This window comes from Harpia harpyja, chromosome 3, assembly GCF_026419915.1.
Source record: "Harpia harpyja isolate bHarHar1 chromosome 3, bHarHar1 primary haplotype, whole genome shotgun sequence".
NCBI lineage: Eukaryota > Metazoa > Chordata > Aves > Accipitriformes > Accipitridae > Harpia > Harpia harpyja.
This window is the reverse complement of record NC_068942.1, coordinates 66,985,298-67,001,584: the sequence shown is the minus strand read 5'-3', so window position 1 is coordinate 67,001,584 and position 16,287 is coordinate 66,985,298. Positions and strand designations below refer to the sequence as shown.

The 16,287-nt window shown below is 38.9% G+C and overlaps 1 long non-coding RNA gene across 1 annotated transcript in view; it reads right to left on the bottom strand.

Annotated features, from left to right (window-relative positions):
- The window catches only part of LOC128139937 (uncharacterized), a 179,537-nt gene that overhangs the window by 57,687 nt on the left and 105,563 nt on the right, over nt 1-16,287 (bottom strand). The window lies entirely within an intron of this gene.

The window sequence follows — 16,287 nt, the reverse complement described above, 5'->3', positions numbered from 1 at the left end:
AGGTATTTAATAAATTACAGCTTCTAATATGTGCAAATGAGTTTTGGGTTTGCAGGGGGAAGAACTGGAGAGGTACTTTTTTTGTTTAGATGGGATAATGATTATGTTTTAGAGCAGTGATAATCTATGAGGAAGGTCCTATTTACTAGGAAGCATTAGCCCCTAAATGCAACCCTAATATGATACACAGTAAGTTGCACACTAAACAGTCCTCTTTGAAGTTATCAGGAACTGTAGTATACTAGGTGATAATGCATGTTTTTTCATTAATCTTCAATATTCATTTTTTCTTTTCTTTGCAAGTTTAATGATCTTCTAACACTTTGTTTTGGTATTTTAATGTAACATACACAAGCTCATGAAGATGAAGAGAACCAACTAGCAATATTTTTCAAAAAAATATATTTTGTTTCATAGACTGTGGAATAATTTAACAAGTATGCATACATACCAGGACCAATTACCTAGTTCTGCAATGTAGTTCATCTATTACATTGTATTTCTTTTTCTAAACACCTACTGTACAAACTTCTCCCAACTGATTCTCATAAAATACAACACCATTGCATGGGTGATCATTACAGATAGTTATATTTCTGATTTAAACTGTTTCAGGCTGAAGAAAATAAAGCAAATTCTGTTCCCATTTATACTTTAACACAAAATTTACTTAATAAATTATTATTGAGTGTAATTCCACAAAGCTTTTGTAATGAAAGCCAGAACAAGGAGAGAGTCCTCAGTCATATCAAATTTACAGAAAGGTTTTCTCTAATGTGCCCGTTTCTTAGAATGCTGTTCATCTCACAGTCTTTACACTTTCAAGTACATATATATCATAAATGACAGTGGTATTCATAACTACACCCAAGAAAACAGATATATTTTTCCCATTTTTCTTTTGTTACCAGTTTTTTCAGCTTTGTCCTTCAGCAAGTTATTTAAAACTTCAACTTTTTCTGCTCTCAGAACTTATTTATTCTTGTCTCTCCTAAGTGAAGTTATAGGTCTAATTTATATGCAGCAAACACATAAAAATTCCACAAGAATCTGCATAAATATTTCTCCATCCTTTTATACAATATCTCATTGTTACAGTACTTGATTTCTCTATAGTTATAACAAAATACATGTTCCATACCTCTTTATAAATCATGAGAGAATACCAATTAGATAAGAAGAAAGAAAAGGTGTGAAAAGTTAAAAATGCAGATATGGTTTTCCTAAGGAAAAAAAAAAAAGAATAACTCTTCAAAAAAAGAATCTCTTATATCAATCTAACAATCTTAGAGCCCATATTATGCATAGTCCAATTCAACACAGATGCTTTGCCCATCAAAAACTTGAAAGCTGTATGGTTTTCCACCAGAAGGGCATGTTATAAAGAATAAGGCAAAAAGCAAATTTCATTTAGCAGTTTTTTTGGTGTATACTGGAGAAAGTTAAAACCAATACATGATATTTTTTCAAGTCTGATATTTCCCATGCCCTTTGCATAAAAAGAAAAAAAAAAAAAAGAAGAAGAAGAAATATTAATTGCTTAATGTAAGGAAACATAAAACCTTCTAAATTATTGTAAAGTAGGGCAGGTACACCAAAAGCACTTTTGTGATATTGACTTCTGGTTTTTCAGTTTCAGCGTTAAAATATAGGGATGAAATTCTGTTCTATTTCCCTCTAGTGACCACTTCCATTGAAACAGGAATTCATTCAGCTTTATTGTGAAGTAGCAGAACAGGAGATGACCCCTTAAGGCAGCCACTCATTCCTCTTGTAGCCAATTATGTAATTCCTGAATTTGATTTCCAGTGCACATGAGGCACAAGATGTGCTTTAGGTAAAAAGAACAAGGACAAAGATTAAACACAGAGGAGGGCTGTATTGAAGTGTTCTACAATGAAATTTCCAAAGATGTTTTCAGTTTTGGTATCTGCTGCTCTGTGAACATGGTTTTGGGGATCAACATCTGTGAATGCAAGTGAGACATCATTTTCATGCTGTTAGGATGGGTTTTAAACAATACGAACCAAGTACTTCCATAGAAAAAGGCAAATGCCTATTTGAAAGGCACTTCTGTCTGTCTGAGGTGATGCTTTTTCAGGCACCGGAAATTTTGCTCCAGTTGTATGACCTTTGAGAATGTTCCCCTATTTTTTCATTCTTTGGTGTTGGGAATTTATATCTGAGTACAAGAATAAAAAAAAACAATTCTAAGCAAAGCATTACCAGAATTTTCTGCCTGTCCCTTTTCCTTCCTATTATAGTCCCAAATGGTATTAAAAAAAAAAAAAAAAAGGCTTTCACAAGAAAACAAAGGTATTCTTTCTCTTTTGACAGAGGAGGATTCATTTAGCAGTTGCCATTTGGAATAAGGGAATACAAGCGACTGTGTGTTCAGGCCTACCATAATTCCTAAAGTTAATCTCTGGATTCAGTGAAAAATATCTTTGAGATCAGCTCACTGAATTTAAAGAAAAATCTTCCTCTAAAATTATTTGCACAAACCCATGATATTGTGTTACGTACAAACCCAGAAGCCCAGACACCAGCACTGAGTGTGAATACCTTTTTCAAAGCCATGGCAAGTGCTAATTCGTAGGTCATTCCTTCCTGATAAAACAATGATTCCCAAGACTTCAATTCAACAGGTCACTCTCAGCCCTAAAAATTTCTCCTTAGGCACCAGGCTCTCTTTTCAAGAAAATTTATTTAAAACAGTATAAAGGTAATATAGAACTAAACTCACCTTTGCACAACTTAGTAGACCTTTCCTGATCACGTTTGAGATCCAGAAAACACATTCGATTGATCTTTGTAGGTATAATGCCTCTAATCACTGTGGCTGGATAATCTTCCCCTTAGCTAAACAAGTTAACTCAGAACTAAAGTATCAGTAATTCAGTTATGTAGGGTTTTATTGGTTTGGTTTGGTTTTGTACTAACCAGGAAACAGTAACTCTAGATTGGACACAGGATTTTCTATTCTTCCAACCCTCACTGCATTCAGTTTGCCTACAGCCTGAATACATCTTCAGCTGCTAGTGAACAAAAAAGTGATGTATCCATATGCATCTTTTCCTGTCTCTTCTTAGGTGCTCCACTGAAAAAAGAATTATAGGAAATACTTAACAGAAGACCCTTTTGTAGTGAACTCATTATCTTCTGAAATGTCTTTATTTCAGTGCAACTTCCTTTCCATTCACATGATTTGTATTTCCTGTCACAGTCTAAGGAATGTCTATATTATTTCCATTTCATAATTCCATCATATGATATAGGTTTAAGGAAGTCAATAATATTATAAACTTTTTCTCTCCATTCATCTTTAGAAAGAACATTTTCTTTGAACTTCTACATTAGCGATGAAAAAATTGACTGCAGTTGTGCAGAACTTAGTTATTAAAATCTGAATTCATCATATAAAAGGGAAATCCTCATTGCCTCATTGCCATATTCTCTTTGTTCTGGGTTAAGTCTTTGCTCTCATGATCTTGTTGTTTTGTGGGGTTTTTTTCTCTGAAATACTACTATTTACGGCCTATGAACTATCCTGGATATAACATTTAAAGTAATAGTTACATGGGTCAGAAAAGATATCACAAATGTTTTGTGTGTTCTTATATTCAAATCAAAACTTAACTTCAGATTTTAAGAAAAGACTTGCATGTTTTTTCCTCCTTTTCAGGGGGAAAATATAGGTCATTCTTTGCTGAAGAAACCGTATTGAAGTCATTGGAGTTATACCAACAGATAATTTGACTCAGAAGGTATCAGCATTTGAATGCTGCAATACCACCCAACTTAATTATTTAGCAGACATGTCTATATATCTTGTTCAGCTCTATGAAAAGTAAAACAAACGACATGTTTCTCTTTGTATCAAGGGTATACTGATATTCTTCTGAATCCCATGAGATAGAGGAATAAAAACCTGCTGAAATGTTGACGGTAAAAGGATGCTGTCATGTTTTGGGTATGGTCACAAAGATGGGGTGGATGAGGTATTTTCTAGGTAACCAGCAAAAACATGAAAAGCACAGGACAGGTTTGTGATGGAAAGCTTTCATCATCTAGAAAACCACTGGGAAAGGAAGGTAGCAGGAACATATTGGCAGCAAAGTCTTGAAATGTCCTGGGGTGACATTTTTGTTTCTATAAAATGTGAGGACAGCAAGTAAAGGAAAAGGTCTTCTGGCTGTCTTTCTGGCCAGCCTGGAAGAACTGGTTGAGAATGTGCAGATGCAAAGTTACTTGTCTGAGAGTGACCGTGAAATAGATGACTGAATTAACTGTCCTCAGATGGTTAGAAAGGAGAACATGAGCGTCGTAAATCATGGAGCTTAGGACAGCAGAGTGCAATAAACACTGGGAGGTGGAAGTGCCAGATTTTTAAATAATGTCAGTAAAAAGGGGAAAAGGAATTGGGGAGAGCTGTTAGTACTGTTAAAAACAAACAAACAAACAATAAAAAAAAAGGACAACTCATAGGCACAAAGTATCCTGAAGTATAGTATCAACAGTCTAGGGATAAAATCAGAAAGGCAAAACATAACTTGTGAGAAAATAAAATATAGGAGAAAATACTCCGTATTTACGTTAGTAGTAGTAGAAGATTGTAGTGGGTTGACCCAATACAAAGATTAATAAAACAAAAACAAAAAACAAAACTGTTGGTCTATTCCTCAACAGGAATCTTGAGAAGGTCACAATGTTAATGATATCTTTCCTTCTGTCTTCATTAAAAATGTGAACTGTGATCTTAGAGCTAACAAAATTAGCAGCAGAGATAGAGATGAGTAATAAAAACCAGAACAGTGACAAAAAGATTGGAAAATAGGTAAAAGATAAGATAGGCTTACTGAAAATTCTCTGTATGTATCTTCCTTCACGCAGCTTTTTAACCCAGGGATGATAAATTATTATCTTTTGAAAGCATGGCAAAAATAAGTAAGGCTCCATAAACTGGGAAAAAGCCACTCAAACATCTGTATTTTAAAAAAGGAAAAGAGAGGAGGGACAGGCAAGAGGAGAGAAAACCACTCAGCTTAATTTCAGCTCCAGAAAAATCCTGGAACAAATGGTCAAAAAAACCATTCACAAACACCTAAAAGACAGCAAAGACAAAAGCGACCACCAACGTGGACCTTTCAATATCAAATCATATTAAATGAATTTAATTTTTTGTATGGGAAAATGATCAGAATTGTAAAGATGTAACAGCAGAAATAAGTACACAAAAATAACCAGTGACAAGTGGTGTTCACCACAGCTCAGTATCGGGGTCAGTTCCGTTCAATATCTTTATCAATGATCTGGATGAGGGGATCGAGTGCACGCTCAGTCAGTTTGCAGATGACACTAAGTTGGGCGGGAGTGTTGATCTGCTTGAGGGTAGAAAGGCTCGACAGAGGGATCTGGACAGGCTGGATTGATGGGCTGAGGCCAACTGTATGGGATTCAACAAGGCTGTGCCGGGTCCTGCGGTCCTGCGCTTGGGTTATAACAGTCCCATGCAATGCTACAGGCGTGGGGAAGAGTGGCTGGAAAGCTGCCTGGTGGAAAAGGACCTGGGGGCGTTGGTCGCCGGCCGGCAGCGTGCCCAGGTGGCCAAGAAGGCCCATAGCATCCCAGCTTGTATCAGAAATAGTGTGGCCAGCAGGACCAGGGAAGTGATGGTCCCCCTGTGCTCGGCGCTGGTGGGGCCACACCTCAAATACCGTGTCCAGTTTTGGGCCCCTCACTACAGGAAAGACACTGAGGTGCCGGAGCGCGTCCAGAGAAGAGCAGCGAAGCTGCTGATGGGTTCAGAGCACAAGTCTTATGAGGAGTGGCTGAGGGAGCGCAGGCTGTTTAGTCGGGAAAACGGGAGGCTGAGCGGGGGAGCCCTTCTCGCTCTCTACAACTCCCTGAAAGGAGGTTGTGGCGTGGTGGGTGTCGGTCTCTTTTCCCAAGCAACAAGCCATAGGACGAGACGAAACGGCCTCAAGTTGCACCAGGGGAGGTTTAGATTGACTATTAGGGGAAATTTCTTTATTGAAAGGGTTATCAAGCACTGGAACAGGCTGCCCAGGGAAGTGGTTGAGGCAGCATGCCTGCAGGTATTTAAAAAACTTGTAGACGAGGTGCTTAGGGACATGGTTTAGTGGTTGTGAGGTTGGCAGTGTGAGGTTTGCAGTTGGACTCGATAGTCTTAAGGGCCTTTTCCAACCTAAGTGATTCTATGATTCTATAATAAGTCAAAATTAAACTTCACTGAGCTGAGTACCCTTTCTCTGACATAAGCCACTAGCAGGTGTCAGGGAAGAACATGAAAAAATACAGTAAGTATATACTTAACTTTCCTGTGGTAGGCTGTCCTGGTTTCAACCAATATGCAGCTTCATGACTTTCAGAGCTGGAAGTTGTATCAACAACTATGTTGAGCTTTTCCATTCAAAATGAAAGGATGCGGAATCTGCTATTATACTATATTTTTATAAATAACCTGCATGACATTGTAGATATAATGTATTTATTAAATATGGAGATCATACCAAAATTGAATTTTCAAGCACTGAAAGGTCTAGGACCAAAACTCCAAATAATCTTAACAGGTTTAGATTACTCTCCTGCAAAACTAGGATTCATACTGGGGCTTAAAAAAAAAAAAAAAGTTATACACTTAGATTACACTACAGAAATAGAGGATACAGAATGACAGATCTGCTCTGCTGTAAAAGGTCTGAGGATTAGAGCAGATCAGATCTGAGCATGTGGCAATAACATTGTCAAAGGCAAACATACTGTCTAAATGAAAGGCTGTCTGCAAGAGCTGGTGCAGCATCCACTGGAGCACATTTTCAGTTACAAGAACTGCTCCTCAAGAATAGTCTAGACCATCTGGAATGAGTTAAGAGAGCAGGAAGAATTATAGAATTCAAGAAAATATTGTTCAAGAAAGGTTGAAGGGGTCATTTATTCTAAAGGAGAGAAATCTGAAAGGAGATTTAACAATTTTCAGATGTACGAAGTATAGCTGTAAAGAAGAGACTAAGCAATTCTCCATGACCACTAAGGACAAAGCAAGTCTCACACTTAAATACCAACAAGGAAAATTCAAAGCCAGGCACTTGAAAAACTTTTGGACAACCAAAATTGTCCACAAAAGAAGCTCAGTCTCCATCACCAGCATTTATCAAGGAAAAAGTTAGGCAAGCACCTATCCAAAAAGGCTTAGGGATAAATGACACAGCTTCAGGTAAGAGGGGTGGCATCCTGAGTCTCTTCCTGCTTTATTTTCTGTGAATTTCTCAGTTGTTTTTCTCTTATATTTTTTGATAAAGGCAAATAACTACTAGAACAGATCACCAATGGATGTGGTAGATTCTTAATTACTTCTAGTTGCATTTGAAGATACGAGTCCTTCCTATGAAATATACTGTCTTGCAACAGATGATTATTCGATTTTTATACAGAAATTACTGGCAGTGACTTTATGGTTTTTGTTCTGAAGGAGATTAAACTACATGGCTGTAATGGCTTCTTCTGGCCTTAGTATCTGGGGCACTATAAATAGATTAATTAAAAAATTCACTCTGTGTGCTGTCAAAGATACTACTGAATTTTTCTTTCACAATGTGGTACATGAGGCTCTGAAGGGACAAGAAGCAGTGATCTCTAAGTGAAATACAAGAAATTCCATCCAAACTTCATAAAAAACACAACTCTCAGAGTGGCTGAATACTGCAGCACATTGCCCAGAGATGTTACAGAATCTCCATCCCTGGAGATATTCAAAACCCTGAGCAACCTGCTGTAGTTGACCCTGCTTTGAGCAGGGGTTTGGACTGCACAGTCTCCAGAGGCCCCTTCTAAACTTAACCTCCTGTGATTCTGTGAGATCCTGTGAATCCTAGATTGCAACTATATTAAATGCATCTATTACAGATCAATCAAGCAAAATCTCTGAAAAATTCAAGAATGAAAGCAGAAAAAAAACCCAAAACAACACATGAAGAGCATTTTCTCTCCTGTCGTGGTCCACATGGGTTTTTTCTGCTGCATCCTAATTATTTTCGTTCCAACTGGATGGTTTTTCTAATGAAAATTAGGCTGTTTTCTGCTGCCAAGAGTGTGGGAAATGGATTTGGTGAAAGCTAAGTTACAGGCTTTGTAAGATGCCACCCTATATGCATGCGACAAGCAGTGATGCAAAAAAGTGTAAGAAGGCTTGGTAAAAAGGGGAACATGATGAGATGCTCCACATGAATTGGAAGTTATAAAGACCAATTTAGCACAGTATTTTAGAGTAGATAGTATGAAATTACAAATGAGAAAAACAGAAGTTCACAATGGAATATGCTTAAAAGTAAAATGGACAAAACACAGGAAAACGTTCAGTGTGCATAAAAAGACAGGGAATGGAGGCAAAACCAAAAGGAATCAGCTTCCACAGCCCCGTGAGGGCTGCTGTCAGGTTGTAGACCCTCACCACCGAAATCTGGAGTTTTGCCATATGCAAGTCACATCTTGTGACTGATACAAACCCAATCATCCTGTGACTGAGGGTTCATCAGTAATGGTTCTTTCTAAGGGCTCTCAGAGAAGGCTTGTCTTTATCCCCAGGGCAGTGGGAGCAGGACAACCTACCACAGTTCCCCACTGAGCCCATTTTTTCAGAATAAGGATCACCTCCTTTGATTTATCTGATCCCTCAGAAGAAACCACAGACAAAGATAGAACAAACAAACTCTTCCCATGATGCAAGGAAGAGTTAGATGCTTGTGAATGGGAGTGAGAATCACCAGTAAATATAGTGAGCACTGTGCTAATCACAGCTAAGAGTAACAAGATTACATGCTGTCCCCTTGCTGAAACTGTGTACTAAAAGCTTGTGCGAGTCAGACACTTACAGGTTCAAACTGTCTCTTGGATGTTGGCATTTATATCAATTATTTTGGAAACTTAATTCACTTAAATGGCTGAAAAATGGAAGTGGTGATTATAATTTATGTTATAGATTAGAAGTTAAGTGCTTTCCTGCAGGAAATAGAAACTGAATACAAGACCTTCTCCAGCCTGCTGGTGCAAACTCAAAATTTCCATCTTCTACCAGCATGGCTTAACATTGCTAGCTAAAAGGAAGGTTTGGATGGGAATCACTTTCCTGCAGAAGCTCTGTCATTATGTAATAAAGAATTCACGGTTCTCATATACTAATAAATTTACTACTCAAATTTACTAACAAACTGAGAATGTAATTTCATTTGAAAATGAAAAATAAAGGCAAAGTCACTGTTAAAGAGAATTCATCTGTGAGTGGCAAATTGCCTCCTGGAGCAAATGCACTCATTACACTCAAAGAAAGGATGAGATCTCCCACAGTTAAATAAAACTAGTAGGAAAAATAATTGCTTGATAAATCAAAGTAATTAAATTTTGCACATGTGAATGCTACTGCACCTCTGTCTTCAGAGCAACAAGGCCAGCCCTGTAGCACAGAAACAGCACATAAAGCTCAGCCCTTTACTCCCTGAAAAATCTACTGCTGAAGGAAATGGTGCACCTTTTTCCTGTTAGCTCTTCATTAATGAGGAATGGGAAATCACGTCCCTCAAAGCTACTTGGAACAGAGCAGTCAAAAACAGTGGTGATGCTATCTACTCCCTGTCCAGCTTCTGCCGATATTTCACTGATCATTAGTGTGTCTTCTAGCATTTTAAAAACAACTTATTTTAAAGCAATAGACTCTGTTTTCCTCTGGGAACCTGCCTGACAGGTCATCTGTTAGTTGGTCTGCCTTATATGTTAATTTTTTTATACAAGGTAAATACCTCTGTTTCCTGTTATAACCTACCATGAGATCTTTAAACTTTATAGGTACTCTGATTGCTCTGTATTAGTTCTGAAAGAAAGCTTCTGCAATTATCCCTACAAATTCTAAAAATTAATTCTTGACCATTCAAAATACTTTGTGTTTAGGCTATCTAAACACAGTTATTTACATGTAGGCACGCACACATGCATCAGTTGTTCATCCACCTCCTGTACTCAGCAGAAATCTAGCCAATGCAATCTAGAGCACAATTGAGTTCACCCTGACCTAGGGAACCAGCAGCTGCTGAGCTGAATCACTCGCTCAGTTCCAGTGACTCCAGGCTTGATCTTTATTGACTCTAATAAGGGCTTTGATACTGAGGGCTCAATCCATTGCCCACACAGAGGGAGGCAGTGCCATTTGAAATGAGACAGCATAACCTGCCTATCCTCCCACTGACAATAGGTCTCCCAGACCCATCAGGGCGTCCTGCATACTCTAGGGCATCTGAAATGGCAGCAGTTCCTGTGTGTGGGCAACTGAAGCAAGCCTCTATCCCACAAACAGACTCTTACAGGTAGGCATAACAAATTTAGGTATCTCAGTTGCCAGCTGAATCTCTGGAATTTAGCAACTTGAACAGGAGCTATATCTGGAAAGGCCATGTCACTGCCACAGTGTATGCAGCACTTGTAGGAAGTGGCTTATGATGGTTTCCCTCTTATAATTCAAGAGGAGACTAACAGGAGAGAAGCACAGCACAAGCTCATTTATATATGTTCCTCAAGAGTACAAGGATGCGTTGCATACTCTGTCTTCAGAATCAATCAAGCAGAAAGCACCAGTGATCACTTTCAAAAGGGTTACAGAAGAGTGATCTTGGGGCTTAAGGGTCATTTTAAGGCATATCTATACAGTCAGGTTTAGATGGTCATGAGTTAACTCGCTCCACGTTTCATATCGCCTCAGGTTTGCAAGCCATCTAGATGCATTATCACAGGATAGTATTTGAGCTAAAAATTCATACCTCTTAGCTTCTTCATGCAGGCTCAGTAGACGGCAAACTTGGCTACATTCCAAGCTGGACCTGGCCTGTGCTGCAGTATCTTGGAGCTTGGATGGCATCAGCTAGCAACCTTTAATCATTTAAATGTATTCAGACACTTTGGTGCTGACCCCCTTACTGTAAAATCACCACAGTTTTGGTAAATTGAGACATCAGGCAACAAAAGACCCACAAACATGCCTCTTCTGGGTGTGTGTCATGTCTGGCAAAAACTGCAGTGTCCACTGAGAAAAAGAAGACATACAGCAGATGCTTGACTGCATTTCTTTTCCTGCTTGACTGCAGTGACTGCTCTAAGAAGTAAACTCAGTAAAATAAACTGCTGCAAATGCTTACTATGGGTTGTATCATTCGATTATTACCTTGCTCATTCTCTTTCCCTAAACAGCTTTGTTCAAATTCCCCTACCATTCTATATACTCTTGAATTTTTATCAGCTATATCTCTTCTCCCCAGGCAGAGCCCACACTTCCTTTTTGCTCTAAGACTGTTCTCCCTCTTTTCTAAAACACTTCTCAACATCTGTATGTAGGATTGTTTTATTGTTTTTGTAAGGCACTTATTCTTGGAATTGATTCCCGCTTTTTGACTAAGGGATGACAATGTTCCATAAAGTATTCAGTCTCTAAATCAGACAGTGAGAGAAAAAACTATGATGTCTCCCATTTTCAGAATCAAAAGAGCAGCTGATGTCAGAAAGCAAAATAACAAAAGATGACCTTAAAACAATATGGTTCACAAGGTCACTGCCTTTTAGGCTCAATGTCCAATTCATCTCAATGCACATGCAGGGTGAGAATTCAAAGTAAGACTAATGAACATGGCAGAAACATACACAGTAATTCATCATCATAACAAAGCATAGCACAATTATCAGGAATTTCCTGTAGGATTAACAAAATTACACGGAAACAAATTGTTTGGTCTGTTCAGTTAGAAGCTCAAGAATCCTGGACCAAAAAATAGACAGGGATTGTTGCCACCTATATACACAAATTATCCTTTTATGATACGACAAATGTACAATTTGGCTTTCTTTTTTTGTTTGTACACTGAAATTGTATTCAGTGCTTGCCCAAATAGGTCTCCATGTTCTGCAACAGGACATGTCACAGAAAACATAGGAAGAAAAGGCAGTTGGCTGCAGGGTTAAAGGAGTTAATGGATATAACCACAACACTTTTCTCATGCTTGCCAAAGACTTTAATACAGTAATAGTTCTCAAGTAAGACTGGAAGGAAGGGAAACCTTTAATTAGTTGGAATTTACTTACTTTAAAAAAATTGTCTCTGCTTGGTGTTTCTTCCTGAGAAAAGACCAATGTCAGCATCATCTGGTGAACAATTGTGTTTGGTCCTGATCCTGGTTTTCAGCTATCTGGAGTACAGTTTAGGCTGATGTTTATTTGACTTTCCTCCTGGAGGACTACTCTTCTGTAGGAGAATTAAAGCTATGCAATGCTTACACTGACATTTCTTGCACCTCTGATAGCAGAGAACAAGACCCATTCTGAGTAAGCACTAATAATAGACAACACTGCAAGTAGCTGCTGGGGGCTCACATGCCTGAGAGACATAATACTAAAGGCAAAGTCACTGCTGAAAGGAGCAGACAGATTGCATTTGCTATCACAGATCTCTACTGTGTTTCAGTGATCATGCCACTTAGGTAAAGTGGGACTTTTAGAGCAAAAGTCTAATTAAAATAAGTGGGTGTTATATAACCATGTTGGGAAGGCAAATTTTCTGCAATATTCCTTAGTGACTAGGAGATGCCTTTCTTTAAAGCATTTACACAGCTCAGCTCTAGCAATTTAATGGTTGGGAGACAATAAGAAAATAAATTAGATTTTGGTACACAGCAGTCAAATTAATTTCAGGGGTATATGTAACTCTTACTACTTAAGATCTGTAACCATGTCATGACCCATATCAACATTAAAGTCCCAATTTTTCAGGTTGGATAGCACACATCACACAGCTGCTTTTTAGAAGACATCATGCTGCAGAAATGCCCTGTATACAAATGCCATGTTTCAGGGAATGCCTTAGCTCCACCAGGTTATCCAGTGTGGTTAGGACTGCACTGGTGAAGCTCCAGGGATGCATCTGACACAGGGAGCAGATTTACCCCTCGGTCCTTTTTTTTGTTTTGTTTTTTCTCTGAAGTGGTTTGTCTCTGTCGCTTTCATGTTTTTCTTCCTCACTTTACATTCTTGATTTGTGTTTCCTCCTGTTTCTCTCTTTCCTGGTTACTTCTGGATTAGCACCAGGATGGCAACTCCTATGGGGAGCCCCACTTGGCCCCCTTCTACTGAGTAAAACAGCCAAACTTGGCAATGGGAAGATACTCATCAGAAGCAATTGGGAAAATTGCTGGGAGGGTTGATCTTGGGTGTCACAGGTTTGGTGATAATCTGTCATGCTGCTGCAGAGTCCAGGTAAGAGTGCAGCCACTATGCACTGCCAGCACTTCTCTAAATTACATCCATGAAAGAACCACGTAAGGTGCAAAGATACTGAAGTTCACTCACCATGTCTGAGCCTGGTTTGCCAGCACTGCTTTCTTAAGGGGTGCTGCACAGAATTCAGGTAGTCTCCAGCAAGGAGGAGCCTGCTGCAATCAATAAACACTTTACAGGGGAAAATAGATCAACTGTTAAAAAATAGCGTCAAATTAATTTCACTGGATGGGCAAATTCTGCCAAGTTCTTTGAATTCTCACGAAGCAGTTTCATCTACACTTAATTTACAGATCTACTTTTTAAAATGTAAACAACTTTCAGATAAGATTTTATTGCATTTGAATATCATTCTTGTCATGTTCTCTACTTTCTTATTTCACTTCCAAAGAATTTTGTGATGATTAACTCATGCACTATGTGGTGCCATGTATAATGCTCCCTTGTGACAATAACTCAAATTGCTATTTTCATACCATCTTCCATCTCTCTCACTCTTGCTTTTATTCCAATGTAACTAGAAGATCTATACTCTCACTCATATAAACAGACACATTTTCAAGAAAATATTTCTGGCTCCATTTGCCAGCTGACTGCAAGCTCACACAGACTAGGGCAATGGCTAAGTGAAAGTATCCATCTACTACAGCTTTGCTTCCAGTTGCTACAGAGCTCTCTTTCCCAGGAATTCTGCTGGACCTTCATCTGCAGAGCTCAGGCACTCATCGAAACAGCAATTCATCAAAAGCTGTTCATGAAAATACTCTAAAAAGTTTTGGCGGGTATTTTTTTGTTCTTGTATTTCTGATGGGCATCAATGAGTTGTATGTGAACTCTTCAGATGACCGGTTAGTCAATAAGACATAGAGCAAGCATTCAGTTCAAATAAGCAAGGAGCAAGCTCATCTCTTTACAATTTTTTTTTAAACAGCACAGTTTGATAGGTTGACTAATCACTGAGTTTCACCAATAGCACTCAAAATAAGATGCAGCACTATTAAAACTTCATTCTGGATATCAACAAAGAGAGCTCCTAGAAGTAACTGATCATGGATGGAAGGGAATAACTTGTTAGAACATTAATTATTCTTAACCCGAATAAAGACGCAGACAGATCCATTTCATTTTATCACTTTAGTAGAAGAAAAAGGGCTAAGGCTGTAAAGTCCCATCATTCTGACAGTGATGTAAGAACACATATAACGTGCATAGAAGACCTACAACAAGGGAAAATGCTGAAAAATCTAGGATGAAAGAAACTGACAGCAAAAGACATGCAATCAAGGGAGATTTGAGGTTTGTCTTGCATTTTAGTTGTCCTTGATCACATCAGTAGTAGCCTGTTGCTGTTCACCAACGGCATATCCCAAACCTATCTAGATAATGGTAAGAAAATTCAGGAGAGGAAAATTCAACTACCAGGAGCTGGCACAGATTGAGCACTTATTTTCCACAAAGTGTTCTAAGCACAAGTGTCCCCTACAAAGCAAAACCCAGAACGAAAACAGCAAGGTCTACAGAAACGGATGTATGAGGTGAGTAATGTTTTTGAGCCTAGTCAGCCAGGGCTGGCACTAGGAAACTATCATCCAGTAACAAGAAATACAGTCTAAAAGGATTTAGTAAGAGTATTAAGTCCACCTCCTTGTGAGAGCAGGACTGTTCTCAAAATGCTCCAAGCAGCAGTTTCTAGCTTAGCTTTAAATGCGTGAAACAATGGCTTTTCTATTCCTTGCCTTGAAATATATCCAAGCATGGTGTCCTGGTTTCAGCTGGGATAGAGTTAACTGTCTTCCTAGTAGCTGGTACAGTGCTATGTTTTGAGTTCAGTATGTGAAGAATGTTGATAACACTGATGTTTTCAGTTGTTGCTCAGTAGTGTTTAGACTAATGTCAAGGATTTTTCAGCTTCTCATGCCCAGCCAGTGAGAAAGCTGGAGGGGCACAAGAAGTTGGCACAGGACACAGCCAGGGCACCTGACCCAAACTGGCCAACGGTGTATTCCATACCATGTGACGTCCCATCCAGTTTAGGAACGGGGAAGTGGGGGGGGGGGGGGGGGGATTCACCGCTCAGGGACTGGCTGGGTGTCGGTCGGCGGGTGGTGAGCAATTGCACTGTGCATCATTTGTACATTCCAATCCTTTCATTATTGCTGTTGTCATTTTATTAGTGTTATCATTATCATTATTAGTTTCTTCTTTTCTGTTCTATTAAACCGTTCTTATCTCAACCCACGGGTTTTGCTTCTTTTCCCGATTTTCTCCCCCATCCCACTGAGTGGGGGGGAGTGAGTGAGCGGCTGCGTGGTGTTTAGTTGCTGGCTGGGGTTAAACCACGACACATGGGATTCAGTATTCAGTGCTTTTGCTGTTCTCCACTTACAGATGCTACATATACACAATAGAAAGCCACAACTTACATTAGCTCGTCATATACCAGAGTGTGCTCAAACAGCAAAAACTTTTTCTTATCTGCATTTAGGGGCTGTATGGATGCACCCTCAATAGCTGCCAGACATTAGCATGGAAAAGGCCTTTTATATTACAACCTGATCGCCTGTTCTTTTATGCTATTACTACTACAGACACAGCACCCAAAGGAACATCTCCAAACAGACTCTTCCTCCTTGCTGTCAAGGTCGCTTATGGACATTTGTAGATATTCACCTATCCTTAGTCAGTAGACTGAAAAACATTTCACTTTCTTTTGTACTTCCTCATCTAATAACATTTCCCTCTGAATTACTTCCAGTTCACCACACTGTTAATTAGCTTTTATGCATTACCAGAGATGGATGCATCTCAACAGTGACTTAAGCGATTTGTCTATAGCTTGTGTTTCAGTTTCCATTCATAAGACACTTCAACCTATATTAGTCAAATTGTTTTCCCCTTGTACTACTTTAGCATTTACATAATATCTCTCATTCTAAAGTAAAAAAGGGCAGAGCAGCTGAGGAA